The sequence below is a fragment of the Haliotis rubra genome, unplaced genomic scaffold, assembly GCF_003918875.1.
Source record: "Haliotis rubra isolate DU_JTF1 unplaced genomic scaffold, ASM391887v1 Scf1179, whole genome shotgun sequence".
Classification (NCBI taxonomy): Eukaryota; Metazoa; Mollusca; class Gastropoda; order Lepetellida; family Haliotidae; genus Haliotis; species Haliotis rubra.
In genome coordinates, this window is record NW_025765091.1 from 97,172 (window position 1) to 110,718 (window position 13,547).

Consider the following 13,547-nt stretch of genomic DNA (forward strand, 5'->3'; position numbering starts at 1 on the left):
TTACAACAATACATGGTTATACTATACTGAGGTATTGTGATATGTTCTGCTGACACAGAAACCATACACCTAGGCATGACTGTGGTTACAACAATACATGGTTATACTATACTGAGGTATTGTGATATGTTCTGCTGACACAGAAACCATACACCTAGGGATGACTGTGGTTACAACAATACATGGTTATACTATACTGAGGTATTGTGATATGTTCTGCTGAGGGACACAGAAACCATACACCTAGGGATGATTGTGGTTACAAGAATACATGGTTATACTATACTGAGGTATTGTGATATGTTCTGCTGGACACAGAAACCACACACCTAGGGATTCCAGTGGTTACAACAATACATGGTTATACTATACTGAGGTATTGTGATATGTTCTGCTGACACAGAAACCATACACCTAGGGATGACTGTGGTTACAACAATACATGGTTATACTATACTGAGGTATTGTGATATGTTCTGCTGACACAGAAACCACACACCTAGGGATGACTGTGGTTACAACAATACATGGTTATACTATACTGAGGTATTGTGATATGTTCTGCTGACACAGAAACCACACACCTAGGGATGACTGTGGTTACAACAATACATGGTTATACTATACTGAGGTATTGTGATATGTTCTGCTGGACACAGAAACCATACACCTAGGGATGACTGTGGTTACAACAATACATGGTTATACTATACTGAGGTATTGTGATATGTACTGCTGGACACAGAAACCATACACCTAGGGATGATTGTGGTTACAACAATACATGGTTATACTATACTGAGGTATTGTGATATGTTCTGCTGACACAGAAACCACACACCTAGGGATGACTGTGGTTACAACAATACATGGTTATACTATACTGAGGTATTGTGATATGTTCTGCTGGACACAGAAGCCATACACCTAGGGATGATTGTGGTTACAACAATACATGGTTATACTATACTGAGGTATTGTGATATGTTCTGCTGGACACAGAAACCATACACCTAGGGATGACTGTGGTTACAACAATACATGGTTATACTATACTGAGGTATTGTGATATGTCCTGCTGGACACAGAAACCATTTAACCTAGGGATGACTGTGGTTACAACAATACATGGTTATACTATACTGAGGTATTGTGATATGTTCTGCTGGACACAGAAACCACACACCTAGGGATGACTGTGGTTACAACAATACATGGTTATACTATACTGAGGTATTGTGATATGTTCTGCTGGACACAGAAACCACACACCTAGGGATGACTGTGGTTACAACAATACATGGTTATACTATACTGAGGTATTGTGATATGTTCTGCTGGACACAGAAACCATACACCTAGGGATGACTGTGGTTACAACAATACATGGTTATACTATACTGAGGTATTGTGATATGTTCTGCTGACACAGAAACCATACACCTAGGGATGACTGTGGTTACAACAATACATGGTTATACTATACTGAGGTATTGTGATATGTTCTGCTGACACAGAAACCACACACCTAGGGATGACTGTGGTTACAACAATACATGGTTATACTATACTGAGGTATTGTGATATGTTCTGCTGGACACAGAAACCACACACCTAGGGATGACTGTGGTTACAACAATACATGGTTATACTATACTGAGGTATTGTGATATGTTCTGCTGACACAGAAACCATACACCTAGGGATGACTGTGGTTACAACAATACATGGTTATACTATACTGAGGTATTGTGATATGTTCTGCTGACACAGAAACCATACACCTAGGGATGACTGTGGTTACAACAATACATGGTTATACTATACTGAGGTATTGTGATATGTTCTGCTGACACAGACACCATACACCTAGGGATGACTGTGGTTACAACAATACATGGTTATACTATACTGAGGTATTGTGATATGTTCTGCTGGACACAGAAACCATACACCTAGGGATGATTGTGGTTACAAGAATACATGGTTATACTATACTGAGGTATTGTGATATGTTCTGCTGGACACAGAAACCACACACCTAGGGATTCCAGTGGTTACAACAATACATGGTTATACTATACTGAGGTATTGTGATATGTTCTGCAGGACACAGAAACCATACACCTAGGGATGACTGTGGTTACAACAATACATGGTTATACTATACTGAGGTATTGTGATATGTTCTGCTGACACAGAAACCATACACCTAGGGATGACTGTGGTTACAACAATACATGGTTATACTATACTGAGGTATTGTGATATGTTCTGCTGACACAGAAACCACACACCTAGGGATGACTGTGGTTACAACAATACATGGTTATACTATACTGAGGTATTGTGATATGTTCTGCTGACACAGAAACCATACACCTAGGGATGACTGTGGTTACAACAATACATGGTTATACTATACTGAAGTATTGTGATATGTTCTGCTGGACACAGAAGCCATACACCTAGGGATGATTGTGATTACAAGAATACATGGTTATACTATACTGAGGTATTGTGATATGTTCTGCTGTCACAGAAACCACACATCTAGGGATGACTGTGGTTACAACAATACATTCTTATACTATACTGAGGTATTGTGATATGTTCTGCTGGACACAAAAGCCATACACCTAGGGATGATTGTGGTTACAACAATACATGGTTATACTATACTGAGGTATTGTGATATGTTCTGCAGGACACAGAAGCCATACACCTAGGGATGATTGTGGTTACAACAATACATGGTTATTCTAAACTGAGGTATTGTGATATGTCCTGCTGGACACAGAAATCTTTAACCTAGGGATGACTCTGGTTAGAACAATACATAGCTATACTCTACTGAGGTATTGTGATATGTTCTGCTTGACACAGAAACCACACACCTAGGGATGACTGTGGTTACAACAATACATGGTTATACTATACTGAGGTATTGTGATATGTTCTGCTGGACACAGAAACCACAAACCTAGGGATGATTGTGGTTACAACAATACATGGTTATACTCTACTGAGGTATTGTGATATGTTCTGCTTGACACAGAAACCATACACCTAGGGATGATTGTGCTTACAACAATACATGGTTATACTATACTGAGGTATTGTGATATGTTCTGCTGGACACAGAAACCACAAACCTAGGGATGACTGTGGTTACAACAATACATGGTTATACTATACTGAGGTATTGTGATATGTTCTGCTGGACACAGAAACCATACACCTAGGGATGACTGTGGTTACAACAATACATGGTTATACGATACTGAGGTATTGTGATATGTTCTGCTGACACAGAAACCATACACCTAGGAATGACTGTTGTTACAACAATACATGGTTATACTATACTGAGGTATTGTGATATGTTCTGCTGGACACAGAAACCACACACCTAGGGATGATTGTGGTTACAACAATACATGGTTATACGATACTGAGGTATTGTGATATGTTCTGCTGGACACAGAAACCATACACCTAGGGATGATTGTGGTTACAACAATACATGGCTATACTCTACTGAGGTATTGTGATATGTTCTGCTGGACACAGAAACTATACACCTATGGATGACTGTCGTTATAACAGTACTTGGTTATACTGTACTGAGGCATTTACTACGGGTATCATACATGTTTGTTGTTAGGTTTGAAAAGTTCCAGCACTGCTCAAAAAAACTCTTTAGCGAAAATACGACTTGCGTTGTACATGTTAAGTGATATGCATTAAATATATCAATGAAATATTATCAAAAAAACTTCAGGACTAGTAGAAGCAGTTCAAATCCGCCGACACAAGCCCTCAATCAACAGAGTCCAGGGATATCTCATCCCATCTGCATACAATACACTGATAAAAACAACAGAGCAGCCATCATTGCTAACTGATCCTATTATATTTTGTAGATGTCCTCATGGGCAACTGGCTTCCTCCTGTTGTCACAGCATCATTACCAATATGATGGTGTTAATCCCTTCGATGCATACCTTCATGTTGTTTTTACTAAATCCCTGTTGATGTCTATAAGTCCGTTCTGTGCAGTAGTGCCTCACTCTTGCTTGACAACGGTATGAGAACCTATACCGAAACGTTCTGTGCAGTAGTGCCTCACTGTTGCTTGACAACGGTATGAGAACCTATACCGAAACGTTCTGTGCAGTAGTGCCTCACAGTTGCTTGGCAACGGTATGAGAACCTATACCGAAACGTTCTGTGCAGTAGTGCCTCACAGTTGCTTGGCAACGGTATGAGAACCTATACCGAAACGTTCACAGTTGCTTGACAACGGTATGAGAACCTATACCGAAACGTTCAGTGCAGTAGTGCCTCACTCTTGCTTGGCAACGGTATGAGAACCTATACCGAAACGTTCAGTGCAGTGGTGCCTCACTCTTTGCTTGACAACGGTATGAGAACCTATACCGGGAAACGTTCAGTGCAGTAGTTCCTCACAGTTGCTTGACAACGGTATGAGAACCTATACCGAAACGTTCTGTACAGTAGTGCCTCACTCTTGCTTGACAACGGTATGAGAACCTATACCGAAACGTTCTGTACAGTAGTGCCTCACTCTTGCTTGACAACGGTATGAGAACCTATACCGAAACATTCTGTACAGTTGTGCCTCACTCTGCTTGCTTGACAACGGTATGAGGGCCTATACCGAAACGTTCTGTGCAGTAGTGCCCTCACAGTTGCTTGATAACGGTATGAGAACCCTATACCGAGGAAACGTTCTGTGCAGTAGTGCCTCACAGTTGCTTGGCAACGGTATGAGAACCCTATACCGAACGTTCAGTGCAGTAGTGCCTCACATTTGGCAGCAACGGTATGAGAACCTATACCGAAACGTTCTGTGCAGTAGTGCCTCACAGTTGCTTGGCAACGGTATGAGAACCTATACCGAAACGTTCAGTGCAGTAGTGCCTCACAGTTGCTTGACAACGGTATGAGAACCTATACCGAAACGTTCTGTGCAGTAGTGCCTCACAGTTGCTTGACAACGGTATGAGAACCTATACCGAAACGTTCTGTGCAGTAGTGCCTCACAGTTGCTTGGCAACGGTATGAGAACCTATACCGAAACGTTCAGTGCAGTAGTGCCTCACAGTTGCTTGACAACGGTATGAGAACCTATACCGAAACGTTCTGTGCAGTAGTGCCTCACAGTTGCTTTGCTGGCAACGGTATGAGAACCTATACCGAAACGTTCAGTGCAGTAGTGCCTCACAGTTGCTTGACAACGGTATGAGAACCTATACCGAAACGTTCTGTACAGTAGTGCCTCACTCTTGCTTGGCAACGGTATGAGAACCTATACCGAAACGTTCAGTGCAGTAGTGCCTCACTCTTGCTTGACAACGGTATGAGAACCTATACCGAAACGTTCAGTGCAGTAGTTCCTCACAGTTGCTTGACAACGGTATGAGAACCTATACCGAAACGTTCAGTGCAGTAGTGCCTCACAGTTGCTTGACAACGAGAACCTATGTTCTGTACAGTAGTGCCTCACTCTTGCTTGACAACCGAAACGTTCCTGTGCAGTAGTGCCTCACTCTTTGCTTGACAACGGTATGGGAACCAATACCGAAACGTTCTGTACAGTATTGCTCCTCACTCTTGCTTGACAACCGAAACGTTCTGTACAGTAGTGCCTCACTCTTGCTTGACAACGGTATGAGAACCTATACCGAAACGTTCAGTGCAGTAGTGCCTCACTCTTGCTTGACAACGGTATGAGAACCTATACCGAAACGTTCTGTACAGTAGTGCCTCACTCTTGCTTGACAACGGTATGAGAACCTATACCGAAACGTTCTGTACAGTAGTGCCTCACTCTTGCTTGACAACGGTATGAGAACCTATACCGAAACGTTCTGTGCAGTAGTGCCTCACTGTTGCTTGACAACGGTATGAGAACCTATACCGAAACGTTCTGTGCAGTAGTGCCTCACAGTTGCTTGGCAACGGTATGAGAACCTATACCGAAACGTTCAGTGCAGTAGTGCCTCCACATTTGCTTGGCAACGGTATGAGAACCTATACCGAAACGTTCTGTACAGTAGTGCCTCACAGTTGCTTGGCAACGGTATGAGAACCTATACCGAAACGTTCAGTGCAGTAGTGCCTCACTCTTGCTTGACAACGGTATGAGAACCTATACCGAAACGTTCAGTGCAGTAGTGCCTCACTCTTGCTTGACAACGGTATGAGAACCTATACCGAAACGTTCAGTGCAGTAGTGCCTCACTCTTGCTTGACAACGGTATGAGAACCTATACCGAAACGTTCAGTGCAGTAGTGCCTCACAGTTGCTTGACAACGGTATGAGAACCTATACCGAAACGTTCAGTGCAGTAGTGCCTCACTCTTGCTTGACAACGGTATGAGAACCTATACCGAAACGTTCAGTGCAGTAGTGCCTCACAGTTGCTTGACAACGGTATGAGAACCTATACCGAAACGTTCAGTGCAGTAGTGCCTCACTCTTGCTTGACAACGGTATGAGAACCTATACCGAAACGTTCTGTGCAGTAGTGCCTCACAGTTGCTTGACAACGGTATGAGAACCTATACCGAAACGTTCTGTGCAGTAGTGCCTCACTCTTGCTTGACAACGGTATGAGAACCTATACCGAAACGTTCAGTGCAGTAGTGCCTCACTCTTGCTTGACAACGGTATGAGAACCTATACCGAAACGTTCTGTGCAGTAGTGCCTCACTCTTGCTTGACAACGGTATGAGAACCTATACCGAAACGTCGCATCATAATATGACAAAGAAGATGTCATCCATAAACTATCATACACGATACAGGATAGCTTATTGCCCGAACGGTCCATGTAGAATCAGTGACGAGTAACGATACATATACTAATACAATGTGTATAATGACCTCGGACAATCTAGAGATCTTCCACATTTGTTTGAAATTGTATCTGTGATAGCACATTATTTCTATGCTATTTGGTTTATCATTTGTAAACAGGAGGCTATTTTTTCTTTGGTTGTAAGGTTTTAAACGTAATTTAGATTAGAGGAGAGGGAATATATTAATATAATAGATAAGGAGTGTCTTGCATCTGAATATTTACTACAGGACATAAGGTAATGTTCTTATAGCTTCTTCATCAAGGACAGAGCACTGATCACAGAGACGTCCGGTCCTCCAAAGGTGTAGGTGGTCTTGTTCTTCTACGCAGTTCAATTTTTAGTCTTTTAGTCTGTGATCACTCAGTCTTGTAGGGTTCTAGGTAAGGTTCATGATTAATTCCTAATTAATGTTTTCTGTATAATCTAAGATTGTTCCTTGAAATTAATGTATTTGGTTTATCTTGAAGAGATGGGGTGGATATGTCTGAAAAATTCGATTGGAGGTCCTTTCTCATTCACCAACCTCTAAAATACCAGTCAAACAGATAAAGGAGACTCGATAGCGTGCACGACCTGACAATAGAAAATGGATAGTGTGAACAGAAAGGCCAGTCAGGACAACAGTGTGTACAGAAAGGTCAGCCTCGATGGCAAAAAGTGGATAGTGGGCACGGAAAGGTGAGTCTGGACAACAGAGGAAGGATAGTGTGAACAGAAAGGTGAGGCTGGACAACAGAAAGGATAGTGGGGACAGAATTGGCCCCTTCACAGCAGAGAAAGGATAGTGTGAACAGAAAGGTAATGCTCTACAACAGAGAAAGGATAGTGGGCACAGAAAGGTCAGCCTGGACAACGGAGAAATGATAGTGGACACATAATGGACCTCTTCACAACAGAGAAAGGATAGTGTGTGCAGAAAGGTCAGGCTCTACAACAGTTGCCTAGACAACAGCAAGTGGATAGTGTGTACCAAAAGGCCCCCACAAACGAGTCTGGTGTGGGATGAGGTGTTGATTCCAAAAGGACACTTGAGTAGAGCACAGGATCATATACTAACACTTCACAAAGTCGTGATTCACTTCTGACATTGCCACACGCAGGAGAAATGTGTTTACGGTGTTGTTTGTAACATCACCTGCGCCTGAAACATTGCAAATGTTATTTGTTGTTGACCGGCGAGGTCGCCTTCAGCACCACAAAGACATTAAAGCCTGAAACTGTTACAGTCGTGCCTCCAATCATCAAAGGCAGTTTTCTTTTAGAACTCATGCGGTGCCAATACAAGGAGCAGGTCACATGACTACCTCTGCATTAAACAAACACTTGTATGTTTAATTATTCCAAGATCTTAAAAACATGCACCACTACAACGCATAATTTCTTTATACTGTACAATGTCAAGTTTGATGAGACACGCCACATCGTGCCACTCCTGGCCATTGCATGCTTCCGATAGCCAGGGGGCAAATCGCGGTCTCTGCTGTGATACTAATAGAACCTAACAAATCCAATATTTGATATTGTGCATAACCAAATTCATGTTTAGATTATTAGTCAGTGTTATTTCTCTCCAAGCCTCCAGGGTATATATCCCTCGACACTTCCCTTCGTGTTGAATTCAATTCCTAATTTTCATTAGAATTCTGGTCATTTCCTTGAGAGTCCCGCAGGAAGACAGCCCGGAACTGGCTCCCCTGGCGTATGTAACAGGGCATACATTCATTTCTCTTCATGCTGTATGCTCCAACTACCGGTCCCTCCAGTGGGTGAGTGGAGGCCCGGTCTTGAGAACCTGGCTGAGGCGGCGACATGCCTCCTGTCTCCATGCAGCACCTGACAAAGTGGGTCATGGGTTGTTTATTGTTTTGTATTGCAGGTTTGGTAATATTTAGTCAGGTTTGGTATGAGAGTGTTTGTGTGGGAAACTACAAACGCGTTCAAAAGATTAAAGAAAATAGCATTTCGAGGTATGGAAAGGGTGCCATTTCCACCTCCCGTTACTTTTCTATGATACTTTGATAATAATGTTCACAGAATGCTGTGGTACTAGTAGTCGTGATTTCTGCCATATATTCTCGTGCTGTTGTCTGTGGGCATGTGATGCCACTGTGTCCACTCTAAGAGACCGCGGTAACTATCAACAGGCAGCATTCACAGTAACCTTCCACAGGCAGCATTCACAGTAACCTTCCACAGGCAGCATCCAAAGGCAGTGTCCACCTTAAGCGTCCGCTGGAAACATCCCCAGAGAGCGTCAACAGTAAGCGTCTACAGGCAGTGTCCACCTTAAGCGTCCGCTGTAAACATCCCCAGAGAGCGTCCACAGTAAGCGTCTTCAGGCAGTGTTCACCTTAAGCGTCCGCTGGAAACATCCCCAGAGAGCGTCAACAGTAAGCGTCTACAGGCAGTGTTCACCTTAAGCGTCCGCTGGAAACATCCCCAGAGAGCGTCCACAGTAAGCGTCTACAGGCAGTGTTCACCTTAAGCGTCCGCTGGAAACATCCCCAGAGAGCGTCCACAGTAAGCGTCTACAGGCAGTGTTCACCTTAAGCGTCCGCTGTAAACATCCCCAGAGGGCGTCCACAGTAAGCGTCTACAGGCAGTGTTCACCTTAAGCGTCCGCTGTAAACATCTCCCCAGAGGCGTCCACAGTAAGCGTCTACAGGCAGTGTTCACCTTAAGCGTCCGCTGTAAACATCCCCAGAGAGCGTCCACAGTAAGCGTCTACAGGCAGTGTTCACCTTAAGCGTCCGCTGTAAACATCCCCAGAGAGCGTCCACAGTAAGCGTCTACAGGCAGTGTTCACCTTAAGCGTCCGCTGGAAACATCCCCAGAGAGCGTCTACAGGCAGTGTTCACCTTAAGCGTCCGTTGGAAAAATCCCCAGAGAGCGTCTACAGGCAGTGTTCACCTTAAGCGTCCGCTGGAAACATCCCCAGAGAGCGTCCACAGTAAGCGTCTACAGGCAGTGTTCACCTTAAGCGTCCGCTGGAAACATCCCCAGAGAGCGTCCACAGTAAGCGTCTACAGGCAGTGTTCACCTTAAAGCGTCCGCTGGAAACATCCCCAGAGGCGTCCACAGTAAGCGTCTACAGGCAGTGTTCACCTTAAAGCGTCCGCTGGAAACATCCCCAGAGAGGCGTCAACAGTAAGCGTCTACAGGCAGTGTTCACCTTAAGCGTCCGCTGGAAACATCCCCAGAGAGCGTCCACAGTAAGCGTCTACAGGCAGTGTTCACCTTAAGCGTCCGCTGGAAACATCCCCAGAGAGCGTCCACAGTAAGCGTCTACAGGCAGTGTTCACCTTAAGCGTCCGCTGGAAACATCCCCAGAGAGCGTCAACAGTAGTAAGCGTCTACAGGCAGTGTTCACCTTAAGCGTCCGCTGTAAACATCCCCAGAGGCGTCCACAGTAAGCGTCTACAGGCAGTGTTCACCTTAAGCGTCCGCTGGAAACATCCCCAGAGAGGCGTCCACAGTAAGCGTCTACAGGCAGTGTTCACCTTAAGCGTCCGCTGGAAACATCCCCAGAGAGCGTCCACAGTAAAGGCGTCTACAGGCAGTGTTCACCTGGAAGCGTCCGCTGGAAACATCCCCAGAGAGCGTCTGGAAACACAGTAAGCGTCTACAGGCAGTGTTCACCTTAAGCGTCCGCTGGAAACATCCCAGAAGAGCGTCAACAGTAAGCGTCTACAGGCAGTGTTCACCTTAAGCGTCCGCTGGAAACATCCCCAGAGAGCGTCCACAGTAAGCGTCTACAGGCAGTGTTCACCTTAAGCGTCCGCTGGAAACATCCCCAGAGGCGTCCACAGTAAGGCGTCTACAGGCAGTGTTCACCTTAAGCGTCCGCTGGAAACATCCCCAGAGAGCGTCCACAGTAAGCGTCTACAGGCAGTGTTCACCTTAAGCGTCCGCTGGAAACATCCCCAGAGAGCGTCCACAGTAAGCGTCTACAGGCAGTGTTCACCTTAAGCGTCCGCTGGAAACATCCCCAGAGGCGTCCACAGTAAGCGTCTACAGGCAGTGTTCACCTTAAAGCGTCCGCTGGAAACATCCCCAGAGAGCGTCCACAGTAAGCGTCTACAGGCAGTGTTCACCTTAAGCGTCCGCTGGAAACATCCCCAGAGAGCGTCCACAGTAAGGCGTCTACAGGCAGTGTTCACCTTAAGCGTCCGCTGGAAACATCCCCAGAGAGCGTCCACAGTAAGCGTCTACAGGCAGTGTTCACCTTAAAGCGTCCGCTGTAAACATCCCCAGAGAGCGTCCACAGTAAGCGTCTACAGGCAGTGTTCACCTTAAGCGTCCGCTGGAAACATCCCCAGAGCGTCCACAGTAAGCGTCTACAGGCAGTGTTCACCTTAAAGCGTCCGCTGGAAACATCCCCAGAGAGGCGTCCACAGTAAGCGTCTACAGGCAGTGTTCACCTTAAGCGTCCGCTGGAAACATCCCCAGAGAGCGTCCACAGTAAGCGTCTACAGGCAGTGTTCACCTTAAGCGTCCGCTGGAAACATCCCCAGAGAGCGTCCACAGTAAGCGTCTACAGGCAGTGTTCACCTTAAAGCGTCCGCTGGAAACATCCCCAGAGAGCGTCCACAGTAAGCGTCTACAGGCAGTGTTCACCTTAAGCGTCCGCTGGAAACATCCCCAGAGAGGCGTCCACAGAGGCGTAAGCGTCTACAGGCAGTGTTCACCTTTAAGCGTCCGCTGGAAACATCCCCAGAGAGCGTCCACAGTAAGCGTCTACAGGCAGTGTTCACCTTAAGCGTCCGCTGGAAACATCCCCAGAGAGCGTCCACAGTAAGCGTCTACAGGCAGTGTTCACCTTAAGCGTCCGCTGGAAACATCCCCAGAGAGCGTCCACAGTAAGCGTCTACAGGCAGTGTTCACCTTAAGCGTCCGCTGGAAACATCCCCAGAGAGCGTCCACAGTAAGCGTCTACAGGCAGTGTTCACCTTAAGCGTCCGCTGGAAACATCCCCAGAGAGCGTCCACAGTAGGCGTCTACAGGCAGTGTTCACCTTAAGCGTCCGCTGGAAACATCCCCAGAGAGCGTCCACAGTAAGCGTCTACAGGCAGTGTTCACCTTAAGCGTCCGCTGGAAACATCCCCAGAGAGCGTCCACAGTAAGCGTCTACAGGCAGTGTTCACCTTAAGCGTCCGCTGTAAACATCCCCAGAGAGGCGTCCACAGTAAGCGTCTACAGGCAGTGTTCACCTTAAGCGTCCGCTGTAAACATCCCCAGAGAGCGTCCACAGTAGGCGTCTACAGGCAGTGTTCACCTTAAGCGTCCGCTGGAAACATCCCCAGAGAGCGTCCACAGTAAGCGTCTACAGGCAGTGTTCACCTTAAGCGTCCGCTGGAAACATCCCCAGAGAGCGTCCACAGTAAGCGTCTACAGGCAGTGTTCACCTTAAGCGTCCGCTGTAAAACATCCACCCCAGAGAGCGTCCACAGTAAGCGTCTACAGGCAGTGTTCACCTTAAGCGTCCGCTGTAAACATCCCCAGAGAGGCGTCCACAGTAAGCGTCTACAGGCAGTGTTCACCTTAAGCGTCCGCTGTAAACATCCCCAGAGAGCGTCCACAGTACAGGCGTCTACAGGCAGTGTTCACCTTAAGCGTCCGCTGGAAACATCCCCAGAGAGCGTCAACAGTAGGCGTCTACAGGCAGTGTGTTCACTTTAAGCGTCCGCTGAATAATGAAACATCTTCCTCAAGAGCTTCCATCTGAACTTTCAAACAGTTTCGTACGGAAGCCTATTAGGGCCTCAGATGTTTTAGTATCTTGCAAGATATTATCTCAAGAAACTAAAGGCAAGATACTAAGTTCAAATTCAAGATAGCGTGTTGACACTTCACCACAAGCACACTTTCACAGACACTGATCAGATCTTCAATTTTCAAGATAATAGAAACAAATTCAGTGGCTTATAGGCTTCCATAGGGTTTGGGAGGGACGTTGCTTTACTGGTTCTACTGGTCGAGAACAGCTGTATAAATATCTGATACTATTGTTACTGATAACATCTACTTTAATCTCTTGTACCGACGTTTCAAAGCTGTGCCTTACATCAGGTGATTTCTACATATAGATGACATGGTAAGTGAACCAGTGAATGCCATGCTTAGTGTTGTCAAGTCGTAGCTAACGGGAAGTCGACGAAAATTTCCGAAAGACGCTCACACTGCAACACAACCAACGAACATGCGGACGTGCCAAGGTTCAGTATTGCATTGGATTCGATCATGATGCGAGCCCACAAAAGGATTCAGCCAGCCATGGTTAAGGGAGGTAACTCTGCACAACGCCGACAGCTGCTGGACCACCCTCGGTTTCACTTCTGCCAAGATCTAGGTCAACAACCGATAAAGTGCTTTGGCAATGAAAGGTACGGTTTATTACGGGAAAACTGTCGTCATAAGGAGTCAAGGCTTTTAAGGCTGATATTAAATTTGTCGTTTATATATCCACACTTAGTCTCCCGTCTCGCAGCTAGGCATGGCTGTATAAAGTCGCAATAAACTGGTGAAACGCTGAACACATTAATGGCGGGCAAACAAGTGGAAGGACTGGACAGTGACACGCCATTAAGCAGCCCGCATTGGAGGTGGGAATTTCGACGATGCAAGTGATATGAACAGGATATCGCAACCTTATA